Below are 12,586 nucleotides of genomic sequence, written 5' to 3'. Positions count from 1 at the left end.
TGTGGGGTAGAGGTTGCTTCTCCGATGTGGTGATTAAGCAATCTTGTTGGGGGACAAGTGTAGGGAGTTACACTTTGCATCTGGGAGCGTTTGGTACTAATACTTTCAGGGATAGGAGGTGGATTGATGTCTCCAATCCCTGGTATGGTGAATTGCCAATCTCTGATGGGCTGCCACTAAGAGACAGCAACCAGAGGCAGTTTGCTTCACCAAATGGAAGGGAGTGAAATTCAGAAGTTCTTTCTCTTTATTATTTTTACTTTGCCAGTTTGACTATGAATGGGAGCTGGTTGGTAGCTGGTACATTTATTTTGTGGAAGTGAAGCATTCCTCAGGATGTACGTACAGTATTTTTAATTGGGTTGACACATTTCAATTTCAAAGATTTCAGAAGTGTCTCTTTGCTTATTTGTTTTACCTCTTACATGGCCTCTTGATCACGTTTCCCCAAATGCCTCAGTGGTAGATTACCATCTCCATTTTTTCCTCTCCTACAGGTTCACATATCCTGCTAGAGGCATCTGCACACTATTTGCGAACATGCTAGGGAACACATTGGCTGTGCTGTTGGGGAGACAGCATAGTGAAGGACCTGTTGCTGTTGTGTTATTGCCACTCAACTAGTACTTGTGGTTCTATGCAGTTCATTGACTAAGCTGATTTGAGTAAGTGTAAGTGTAACATGTGCGCACAAGGCTTTTTTTGAAGTTTACAGTTGCTTGGTTATACTGTTTAGCAGCCAGGCATTTGGATGCAAACATTATGTGTATGCCTGTGCTTTATTAGCATGAATTCCACAGTTTACGATGAAAACTAGTTTTAAAAAAAAATTGAACTCTAATTTCATGAGGGATTACTCTGGTTTGTGAGGCCTGATTTTTGAAGCCCATTATTTGTAAAATTTTGTGTAGGGATTATTTCTCTGCAAATGGATTAGGCGTTGTTTAGAAAACTATTTTTGGGTGCTGCACGAAAAGCATGTTGTAAAAAGGATACTTTCATTTGACTTGCTCAGTGATGATTCAACAACTGGAATGGGTAACCAGGGAGGGTGATTGAGGCCCTGATACCATATATACTGGCACAATTCAAAGTACATTAGAAAGTCCATTATCCACTGATGGATAATGGAGATTGAGAGATAATCGAACATCTCCAAAATTAGGTCTTACATGTATGTCACAGAACTGTTGTCATCACAGCAGTGAAGACATATACAATACAGCTGACATAAATTGAATTTAATCTTTCTTGGGCTCTGAGGTTGATTTATCACAGACACAAGTAGTTGGCATTGGAAGACTATTCAATCAGGTGACATCTCCCGTGAACATACTGCTAGATAATGGGGAAGGTGGATAATTGACAGATGATAATGAATGCTCCACTAGACAGTCTCCTTACTAAGGTACTAGGATTTTATCCATTGTGGTACTTAACTCTTTTATTAACCAGCAATAGTCCTATATGTTTATTTTATTAATCCAATAAATTTCAAAGTTCAGCATCGAACCTTGTGCCTGCACAGTGAACTGACTTCCTAGCAAGCATTCAGATACTTCACGGTTGCATTTGCAAAACAAATTACAATTGTAAGTTGTAACAAATAGATTGGCAGAAATAATTCAACCTGCTGCTTGTATGAATACTACGGAAATGTAATTGTTAAGGTTTTTGAAGCAGTTGTAGGTTCTCATTGCTTTAATCAGTTTAAGCACATCAGAGAAATGGTTAAAATATACAATTAGGAAAAAGAAATTTACATTTTGAGATAACTTATAATCAAACACATCACCATAAGCTTCTCTGATGGGTATATTCCATGTATGGTTCTGAGCAATGCAAATCAGCTCCTGGCATGGCTGATCTCTAGGTGTTGCCAATAAAGGTTGCCATAGTTACTCCCAGTGCTCCAGAGCTAGGGAAGGGAAAAAATGAACTAGAATTTCCACTCCTAAATGCTAATAAGTGGCATTAGTGGGAAAGAAAGAACTTGCACTGTCCTAAAGTGCTTCATAGTCAATGAAGTACTTTTGAATTACAGTCACTGTTGTAATGTAGAAAACAAGGTTCCTGAGATAAATGACTACCAATCTGTTTTAGTGATGTTGGTTGAAGGATAAATGTTGACCAGGACACCAGGAGAACTCCCCTGCTTTTCTTCAAATAGTGCCATGGGATCTTTTACATCTACATCAGTTTAACATCTCATCCAAAAGACAACACCTCCAACAATGCAGCACTCCCTCAGTACTGCACTTTTTTTTTTATTCATTCATGGGATGTGGGCGTCTCTGGCGAGGCCAGCATTTAATGCCCATCCCTAATTGCCCTTGAGAAGGTGGTGGTGAGCCGCCTTCTTGAACCGCTGCAGTCCGTGTGGTGAAGGTTCTCCCACAGTGCTGTTAGGTAGGGAGTTCCAGGAATTTGACCCAACAACGATGAAGGAACAGCGATATATTTCCAAGTCAGGATGGTGTGTGGCTTGGAGGGGAACGTGCAGGTGTTGTTCCCATGCGCCTGCTGCCCTTGTCCTTCTGCGTGGTAGAGGTCGCAGGTTTGGGAGGTGCTGTCGAAGAAGCCTTGGCGAGTTGCTGCAGTGCATCTTGTAGATGGTACAAGTCTGCCAGCCTACATTATATGCTCAAGCCTCTGGAGTAGGGCTTATTTGCACAACCTGGTGCCTCAGAGGCTAGCGTGTTACCATTGAGCCAGGGCTGACACCTGTGTACCCATGTGCTGGCATCAGATGAGGACGGGTTGAGGTTCAGCTGTGATGTTCCTCACATTTACTCTGGCATTCATTGCCAAGGCATGCGCATGAAGAATGGGCACTTGGAAGAGGTACTGGAGAGTTGCCAGCAGCCGTGAACCCAGTATGAATCGGACAGGAGGGGAGAAAATTGGAAAAGGAAACATTGGCACATAGTGTCATATCTAAAGTAACATCTCATTTTGTGAAAGTTGCATCCTTACTGTTCTAAACATCAGCTATTAACAGTCAGGTCGGGTTTACATGGCAAGCAATGAAATGCCATCATCAGCATGCTGGAGAGTCAGAAGAAGGCGGCTTGAACACTCATAATTTTATCTTCATGACAGTTCTGTACAGAGTGTCCAGAGTTTGTAGAGCAAAAAAGCTGTTAAAAAAGTGAGTGTGACTTTGAACGAGCTCTGCTTCAGATTCATTTTAATAACGAGCAGAGGCTCAGTGAGTTCCCGAACTTTCCAATGACACAGTAGGAGACTAATTTTTCTCTGCCCAGCCATTTGATTCCTAAGGCTAAGAAATGGATCATTGAGAGAGAGAGAGAGACAAAAGAAATATATGCTATCTCAGGAATTGTGCTGTAGCAGAGTGTTATAGTGAAGGGCTGCTGCAGTACATTAATATTTACCACAGTAGCTTGTTTCTAAATTTTTGATGTTGAGATAAACATTATGTGTGTGTGTTGGTGGGAGAATTTCACTGTAGCTATTATCCATAAATCATGACCTTTGTTCTTGTTGCAGTCACCAATAATGTTTGACAAGTAGAAAATGTTCTAATCTAGGGATGAGTGATCTGTTGGATTTTTTAAATTGGCTTTAGCAATGTTGAAGGTCGACCAGAGGAAGGATATACTTGCCTTAGAGGGGGTGCAACAAAGGTTCATTAGATTGATTCTTGGTATGAGAGGATTGTCCTATGTGGAGAGATTGAGTAAAATGGGCTTATATTCTCTGGAGTTTAGAAGAATGAGAGGGGATCTCATTGAAACGTATAAAATTCTTAGAGGGCTTGACAGGGTAGATGCTGAGAGGCCGTTACCTCTGGCTGGAGAATCCAGAACAAGGGGGCCTAGTCTCAGGATAAGGGGTCGGACATTTAGGACTGAGATGAGGAAGAATTTCTTCACTCAGAGGGTTGTGAATCTTTGGAATTCTCTACCCCAGACTGAGATTGATAGATTTTTGGACTCTAAGGGAATCATGGGATATGGGGATCGGGCAGGAAAGTGGAGTTGAAGTCAAATATCAGCCATGATCTTATTGAATAGCGAAGCAGGCTTGAGGGACCATATGGCCTACTCCTGCTCCTATTTCTTAAGTTCTTATGTTATGTCAATTCTTTCAAAGACCAAATCCAGAAACCCTCGGAACCCCTCCATACCACAGGCAAACACAGAATCGCCTCTTCCAACTTCTTTACAATGGTTTGGGCTATTAGAGATCATCACAATCACTGGACTGTCAAAGGATGATATAAATTATCTGGGGATTTGACACCAATAACAGATCATAAAGGATAAGTGAATATTTTCCCCATGACTGGAGGTTTCTCCACAAGCGATGGATGAGCAATAAAATAAGCACGATGTGTAACACTGTGTTGTGTATATTCAGAGATGTAAACAATCTTACAACACCAAGTTATAGTCCAACAATTTTATTTGAAAATCACAAGCTTTCGGAGGCTTCCTCCTTCGTCAGATGAATGTCAGGAAATCCTTGAACGTTTCGCATTTATATTCAGAGAACAATACCTGGTGATTACAGATAATAATTCCAACTGCCCGTTGTCAAGGCAATCAAAGTGTTCAGACAGATAGGTGTTACCTACAGGACCACCGAATATACAAACGGCCAGAACACAAAACAGAGAGAGAGAGGGAGAAACATCCGAAAGGAAGAGAAAGACTGAAAATGACCCGTTGAATTAAAAACAGATAACTTTTATTCGCTGGTGGGGTTACGTGTAGCGTGACATGAACCCAAGATCCCGGTTGAGGCCGTCCTCATGGGTGCGGAACTTGGCTATCAATTTCTGCTCGACGATTTTGCGTTGTCATGTGTCTCAAAGGCTGCCTTGGAGTACGCTTACCCAAAGATCGGTGGCTGAATGTCCTTGGCTGCTGAAGTGTTCCCCGACTGGGAGGGAACCCTCCTGTCTGGCGATTGTTGCGCGGTGTCCGTTCATCCGTTGTCGCAGTGTCTGCATGGTCTCGCCAATGTACCATGCTCCGGGGCATACTTTCCTGCAACGTATGAGGTAGACAACGTTGGCCGAGTCACAGGAGTATGAACCATGTACCTGGTGGGTGGTGTCCTCTCGTGTGATGGTGGTATCTGTGTCGATGATCTGGCATGTCTCGCAGAGGTTGTAAACAATCTTACAACACCAAGTTATAGTCCAACAATTTTATTTGAAAATATATTCAGAGAGACATTTGTTCCCATTGTACATGTTTGTAGTCATTTTGATTTAAAAGGTTAGTGTGTGCGAACCTGTAGAGGTTTGAAATAGGCTAAATTTGGGTATTTGTATATAAATTTGCAATAACTCGGATTGAGTCACTTAGATTTGCGTTTTCAGTTTGATTTAGCACTGAGCTCTTGTCCATTCACCAGCACATAGCTCATTCTCCATCAGTAGCTTGGAGTGTGAGCACATAACTCAATTTCACAATTGCAAAATCCATAAGCCTCAAGCAAGGTTAGGGATTAGATGCAATATTTTTTTTCCTCAGGATAGTGGATACGCAGAACAGACTACCAGAAAAAGCAGCTAATTCTGGGCCAGTTGCTAATTTTAAAAATAAAGCGGATGGTGAGAAAAGTGAATGAGGGTTTTAGAGGTATTAATGGATCTGTTTGATTCACAAAGGGTTTAGGAAGAGAGAAGAAAGATTTTATGTGGGGAGATATTTGATTGAAGTATTCAAGCAAAGGCTGTGGAGGTAGTGGACTGGATGGACTGATTGACTTTCTTGATTCTTATATATACCTATTTTCTCCTCATTGTGGGTCTGGACAGGAGTATTGGGTATAGTAGTGTGGTGCTTATGGTAGTGGACCAACAACCCGGGATTCATGAATTTAAAACCTATTCTGACAATTTGTGGTAATATCTGGTTCTTTGTGGCATCAGAAAAACACGACCACGAAATCTACCGGATTGTTGTAAACCGGATTGGTTCACGAATGTCCTTTTAGGGAAGGGAATTTGCCATTCCAACCTAGTCTGGTTTACATGTAACTCTGGTCCCGTTCTTAATAGGGTAGATATTAGTCTAGGGCGACAGCACTAAACGGGCGGTATTGCGTTGTAGTCAGTGGAATTGAATATTGGGTGGGGAGTATAATGGGTGGCCGATCCAATACCCTCAGTTTAGCGCTTAATACCCGTTGAAGTGGCCTAGCAAGCCATTTAGTTGGAAAAGCAATTGCTATACGAGAAGATCCACCATATTCTCAGGATGGGCAATAAATGTGGCCTTGCCAGCATCCCTCATATCCTGAGAAATTAAAAACAAATGTTCCCATAAAAGTGTGTCAGTACCAAGTCCCTCGCTCTACAGCCTCTCAATGCTATTTTCTTGTAGGTCTAATTTCTTCCATTCTCAAATTTGCCTGAAGGTTTCCTTTTCTTTTTAGTTCTAAAGAAAGACACTCGTGTTTAAGTGGGAGCATTCAATGTGACAGATACAACCTGGCCTAGAGCCAATTATCATTTCGGTGCTGGAGTTATAATGAACTTTATTTTCAAAATTTTCTCATTTAATGTTTCATTATTTGCGTTTTATTACAAATTTCAAGTTCCGGGTGACGATCTTTTCCAATTTTCTGGCACAATGCATTCTCACTTTTGTCGTATCACCAGCAACCCTGTTGGCTGCTACTTTTGAATTACTGCATGGTTTGGAAAAACAAATACGAACCTATTCAGGACTTTCTGAACTGAAAGAAAACGCACACTAACAATATTTGCTTTGTGTGCTGTTTTATATGGCAAATACTTGGAAAAGCGTTCAATCCTGAGGTTCTTTCTATTTCTCTAGTTCTGCTTTTTTATTACAAATACTCAAAACTTCTCAAAATCAATTTCGAATGAAATAGGTGGTACGAGAAGCAGAATGGGGGAGGATGTATTTTAACCCAAAGGATATGAGAAAACAGAGTGCATTACCGAAAGTGACTGTTAAAGCTGATTCAGCTGCAATAAGTTAGACTTTCCACTACTGTGTCAGCTGTGGCTCAGTCGTAGTACTCTCGCCTCTGAGTCAGGTGGTGGGTTCAATTCCCAAACCAGAGGCTTGAACACAAAATCCAAGCTGACACTCCAGTTCAGTACTGAGGGACTGTTGGAGGTGCTATTTAGACGAAGAGCAGGTGAGTTCTCCCTGGTATCCTGGCCAACATTTATCCCTCAAACAACATCACTAAAACAGATTATTTAGTTATTATCACATTGCTGTTTGTGGGACCTCGCTCTGTGCAAATTGGCTGCTGCGTTTCCTACATTACAACAGTGATTACACTTCAAAAGTATTTCATTGGCTGTAAAGCACTTTGGGATGTCCTGAGGTTGTGAAAGCCACTATGGAAATGCAAATATTTCTTTTTACTGGGGTACATCTTTGGCGTGCCGGGACTTTTGTCCACCAAAGAGAAGTGCCCTTGGCCTTGGAGCATCTTCTGGTCTTTTGGCGGGATCTCTGGCCTCTATCAGGAAGTCTGCCTCGAGAGTGGGTGGAGATTGGCCTCAGAGGCCCGCCGTAGCATGACGTTGCCTTAGCAACCAGCTGCACAGGTATATGGGCCATGCGGCCCTGCTAGCATTGCAATGGGCCAAGAGACGCAAAATACATCCAGGTGGTGTACTTCCATCATTTGAACATCATTGCAATATGCCCACCCATGTATTGAAGGTCACTGGTGGGAATGAGTGGGGAAATGGGTGGGTACACGGCTGATGATCCATTTTTCCGTCCTGCCCTCCCCATTTCCGCCCAGAAACAGTCGGAGTGAGGGGAGAAGATCACAGCCAATATTTAAGAACAAATTAGATAAACACTTGAAGAAGAAAAAGTATTAAAGGGTACAGGGAAAGAGAAGCAATATGTGATTGGAGTAGAAAGCTCAGGATGTAGAGCTATCAGTGACACAGACATGGTGAGCCAACTTCTATGCTGAAATGTCTATGATTCTGTGACTTTATTTGGAACTAGTGACTGATAATGGCTAGTACTAGTTAGTACTAAATCTCACACCAATTGATTTGTTATTCTCAGTTGGATTGTGTCAGGAAGGTGCCAATGCAGGGGGCAGGTGACGATTGGGAATTGAGGAACTGTACTTACTTGATAGTGACCGAGCCTAAACATGGAGCGAACATTAGTTTGGAAATGGTGGGGGGGAAGGGGCAGAAAACCCCCCCATCGAGGGTGCAAATGGCAGTTTCTGTAAAAACTAGGGTGTACGTCGCACAGGTGCAAAAGTGACGCCCACACGTTTGCAGTTAAAGAGTCTCTTGTATCATAGTGCATAAGCTGCATTCTCTAGATTTGCAGATGCCAGAAAACAGTGCAAACCTATGGCCAAGGCTGCAGTAATATTGCGCTATCAGTCTAAGATTGGTTAGAGTGTACAAACTGTAGCTTCCAACACTTGATTATATTGTGGGCTATGAACGGTATCCTGCACACCAGGAGAGAGTTCTGATCATGCCTGTTTGCACACATGCACCAGTAGCTCCACCTCCCTCTCCAGCAACTAGTTTTAATTTTAAGAGCGTGTGTTGCAGGAATGTCTTATAATACTAAGATTCTGCAGTAAATTTCTAAATTGTCCATGAGGTTCTGCTCTCTGTGCACTTTGTAAGCCCAGCTTCACACCACACCAGAGCCAAACCCCACCTGGTGCCTAGTCTAAGTGGTGCGAGTTGATCTGTTGGAGAGGTTGGCTTTACTGCATTTGATGGTCAGATGGGGACCTAACTCTGCAGTTACTTTTGCATCAATATGCACCCAAAATTGCTTTGCATAGGTGTATCAGTGGCAGTATAACTGCAGCTTTACCATGTAGCTATGCCAGCAGTGAACATTTGATGTTCCAATTAGCATCAGATATGTACAGCTATCAATATCAAAGCAACACTAACAGTGCGTCAGTCTTGTTGACTCCACATTGTAGGCCCATTTAAACACAGATCTGTTTTTTCATTGTGAAGTACAGCAATTAGTTTACATTTTTGAACCAAAGTGAGTCACTCCCAATGAGTACACAAGACATAAAATACATCCAGGTGGTGTACTTCCATGGTTCATTTACTGGACACAAGAAGCAACATGATTTTCTATCTATATTATAGAGACAGTCTTGCATATAGCACTTCCTGTAAGTGTCAAACTTCCTTCCTGTCACAAACTGGCTGCCACACTTAAGATGTCACACTTTAGCATATCCTGTCACTCACTTTGAGTAATATCATGGGTGATCTACCAGTACTTATATATTACTTTGAAGATGAACCTTGAATTGACAACAAAAAGCACCAGTGCCTCTTTTAAACAAACAAGGGGAATAAATGAGTTCATGATAAAGATGCTGTATACCTGGTAGTGAAATAGTTATTTTTTTTAATGTGCCCAAGCATTCAGGGAAAGGAACTACATTTGAATTTATTTCATCCAGAGATTTTAATAATGAATACACATTAGAATTCTGTGTTCCAACCCATTACTGTATACTATAAATGTACTGAACCTACTCCCCCTGCCCCCAGCTGGGTAATGGGGAAGTTTAACGATACTTAGTCATTTTGATCTGACCAACTGAATCTTCCTGCTGTTAGTGTGCAAAAATCACATCAGACCACATCTCTATTAAAAACTGTGCAGTGTGACATGTTTTCAGATATAATTAGTCACTTGGGATGAGATAATGACAAAATAGGTGAAAACACAAATGTGGGTCCACATTGCAAACAATTGGAGTTCACATTTTAAAAAAAATGAGTGGAACTAATGTGATAAAGTAAATCAGTGGGCATGTTATCTTGCTTGAGATGTGTCAGTTTTGTACTTGTATCCTCTGATTCTCCAATTATAGTTTGAGGTAAAATAACCTTCAGCAGTTCAAGAACCTGGATCATGACCCCTCTATCTTCAGTGAAATCACATTCTCTTCTGTAAGCCCGCCCTCATAATTAAGTCTTTGAGTCCCTCACTTGTTTTAATCACTCTTCCTTGAACCTTCTCTGATGCATTAACACCCCTTGAAGGCCAAAATTGAACAAAAGTTCTCAGGAAATTATGAGTCACATTGTATTCAGAAAGGTTACGCTAATCCTTGTGCTTCTGTCCATTGCAATGTAAGAAACATTGATTATTTTTAGCTCCACTGTAGGTCTCTCATTTTGTTTCAAATCTATAAGCAGTGATCATTGTACTGAGTCAATGTGACAGCAATTGGAATTGAGTGAACACTGAGGCTGGTCAGATAGATGACACATTTTACACATTCTGAAGGGGCCCTGTATCTTCCTTATTGGAAAGGTTAAATTGAGTGAAGTTCGTATTTCAAAACTGTATTGAAAATTATATACTGCATCTAATGGCTAATGTGCAATGTCCAGCAGGCTTCTATAGCAGCAGGCCTTCAGCTTGTTACTTGCTTATGTCTTCATTGGCTTCAGTGGAATTCACTGCGGGATGTACTATAATCACAGTCAGTGAGATTCAAGTCATGGTACATAGGGATTTCATTGAAAAATTCGAAAGTTGAATTCTTGCTAATACTACTCGAGTCAAAGCAGAGGAAAGCAGAGATAGGACTTAGGGAAGGAGGAAAAGCGACCTGAGTGGGGTTAGTTGCAAGGGGTTGGGGTTGGCGGGGGAGGGGGGGAGAGAGAGAGAGAGAGAGAGAGAAATATTAGGAAGAGTTGGCGAAAGGGAAAAATAAAACTAGACAGGGCTGGGAAGGGGAGGGGTCGGGAGGGAGAGAGGAGACTAGGCTGCATTGGTGAGAGGGGATGGAGAGAGAGAGGGGGGGAAAGAAATAAAGGAAAGACTGGACTAGAATGGTTGGAAGGTGGTGAGGAAATAAGGTAGAGTTGTGGGTGAAAATAGTGAACAATGAGTAGTGTTGTAGGGAATGCCTGGTAATAGAGAATAAATAAGCTATTGAGAATACCTTCCACCATTTCATTCTATAAATAGTTCATGAGGGATAGTTATGGATTTTCTAACATACTAGACTTGGGCGAGCAATGGCGGAGTTAACTTCTGACAATGTAATGAAAATGACTTTACAACAAACTTAGTGCTATAATGCCAATAAGTTGGACAGACATTTCTTGTAGAAACGTAAAGCCATTGTAAACAAGTAAAAATTTTTATGAATGTACAGCTCCTAACAATGGTGCACGGTGGGACAAAAAGTATGGACAAAAAGTAGGATACTGAGAGGTGTAGAGGAAGAGAGGGACCTTGGAGTGCATGTCCATAGATCCCTGAAGGTAGCAGGACAGGTAGCTAAGGTGGTTAAGAAGGCATACTGGATACTTTCCTTTATTAGCCAAGGCATAGAATATAAGAGCAGGAAGGTTATGCTAGAACGTATAAAACACTAGTTAGGCCACAGCTTGAGTACTGCGTACAGTTCTGGTCACCACATTACAGGAAAGATGTGATTGCACTAGAGAGGGTACAAAGGAGATTTACGAGGATGTTGCCAGGACTGGAGAATTTTAGCCATGGGGAAAGATTGGATAGGCTGGGGTTGTTTTCTTTGGAACAGAGGAGCCTGAGGGAGATTTAATTGAGGTGTATAAAATTATGAGGACCTAGATAGAGTGGATAGGAAGGACCTATTTCCCTTAACAGAGAGGTCAATAACCAGGGGGCTTGGATTTTAAGTGATTGGTAGAAGGATTAGATGGGAGTTGAGAAATCTTTTCACCCAATGGGTGGTGGGGGTCTGGAACTCACTGCCTGAAAGGGTGGAACAGGCAGAAACCCTCATCACATTTAAAGGATACATGGATATGCACTTGCGGTGCCATAACCTACAAGGCTACGGACCAAGAGCTGGAAAGTGGGATTAGGCTGGATAGCTCTTTCTCGGCTGGCACAGAAACAAAGGACCGAATGGCCGCCTCCTGTGGCATAAATTTCTATGATTCCATGATACGGTATCTGTATAAACATTCAGTATATTAGAAGACCCACTATAACCGCTCACGAACCATTTATCGAATGAAGTAGTGAAAGGTATTCTCAATAGCTTTGTTGTTCTCCATTCCCATTTATTACCAGACTCTCCCCCCTGCTGTAAGTAAATTGTCATAATGGGTCAAGTCTTTTATAGTTGATTTTCAGATAAAGGTCACAGCACAAAGGACTATTGTTAATGAATGGTGTCATGAATTAGTTTAAGAAAAGGACAAATAGGTTCCATAATTTCACCTGTGATTTAACTTTTGTTTGTGCTTCATTACCATTCCGTTTCTAATAATTGCCTTTAAGATAAGTGTTATACATTATACCCTTTTATGCAGTAACATGAATAGAAAGATTACTTCTGAAACGATTTGTGAGGATGCTCTTTGCATTTGCTTGGTTTCCCCCCCCTTCCCTTCCTTTCCCTTTTATTTCAATAGTTCAGGGCAGATTAGCGATTCACACTGTGGGACTAACGACCACAAGACAGGCTATTATTTACTTTTTATTAAAAAAAAATTGTGCGTCACTTGTACATAGTGAAATAAAACTATCGCCTTCTTAGCTGATCACAGTCAGGGCAGTAATTGGCTTGTTACAAT

This window comes from Heptranchias perlo, chromosome 21 (genome assembly GCF_035084215.1).
Source record: "Heptranchias perlo isolate sHepPer1 chromosome 21, sHepPer1.hap1, whole genome shotgun sequence".
NCBI classification, from domain to species: domain Eukaryota; kingdom Metazoa; phylum Chordata; class Chondrichthyes; order Hexanchiformes; family Hexanchidae; genus Heptranchias; species Heptranchias perlo.
The sequence above is the reverse complement of the archived record's forward strand: the minus strand, read 5'-3'. Positions refer to the sequence as shown.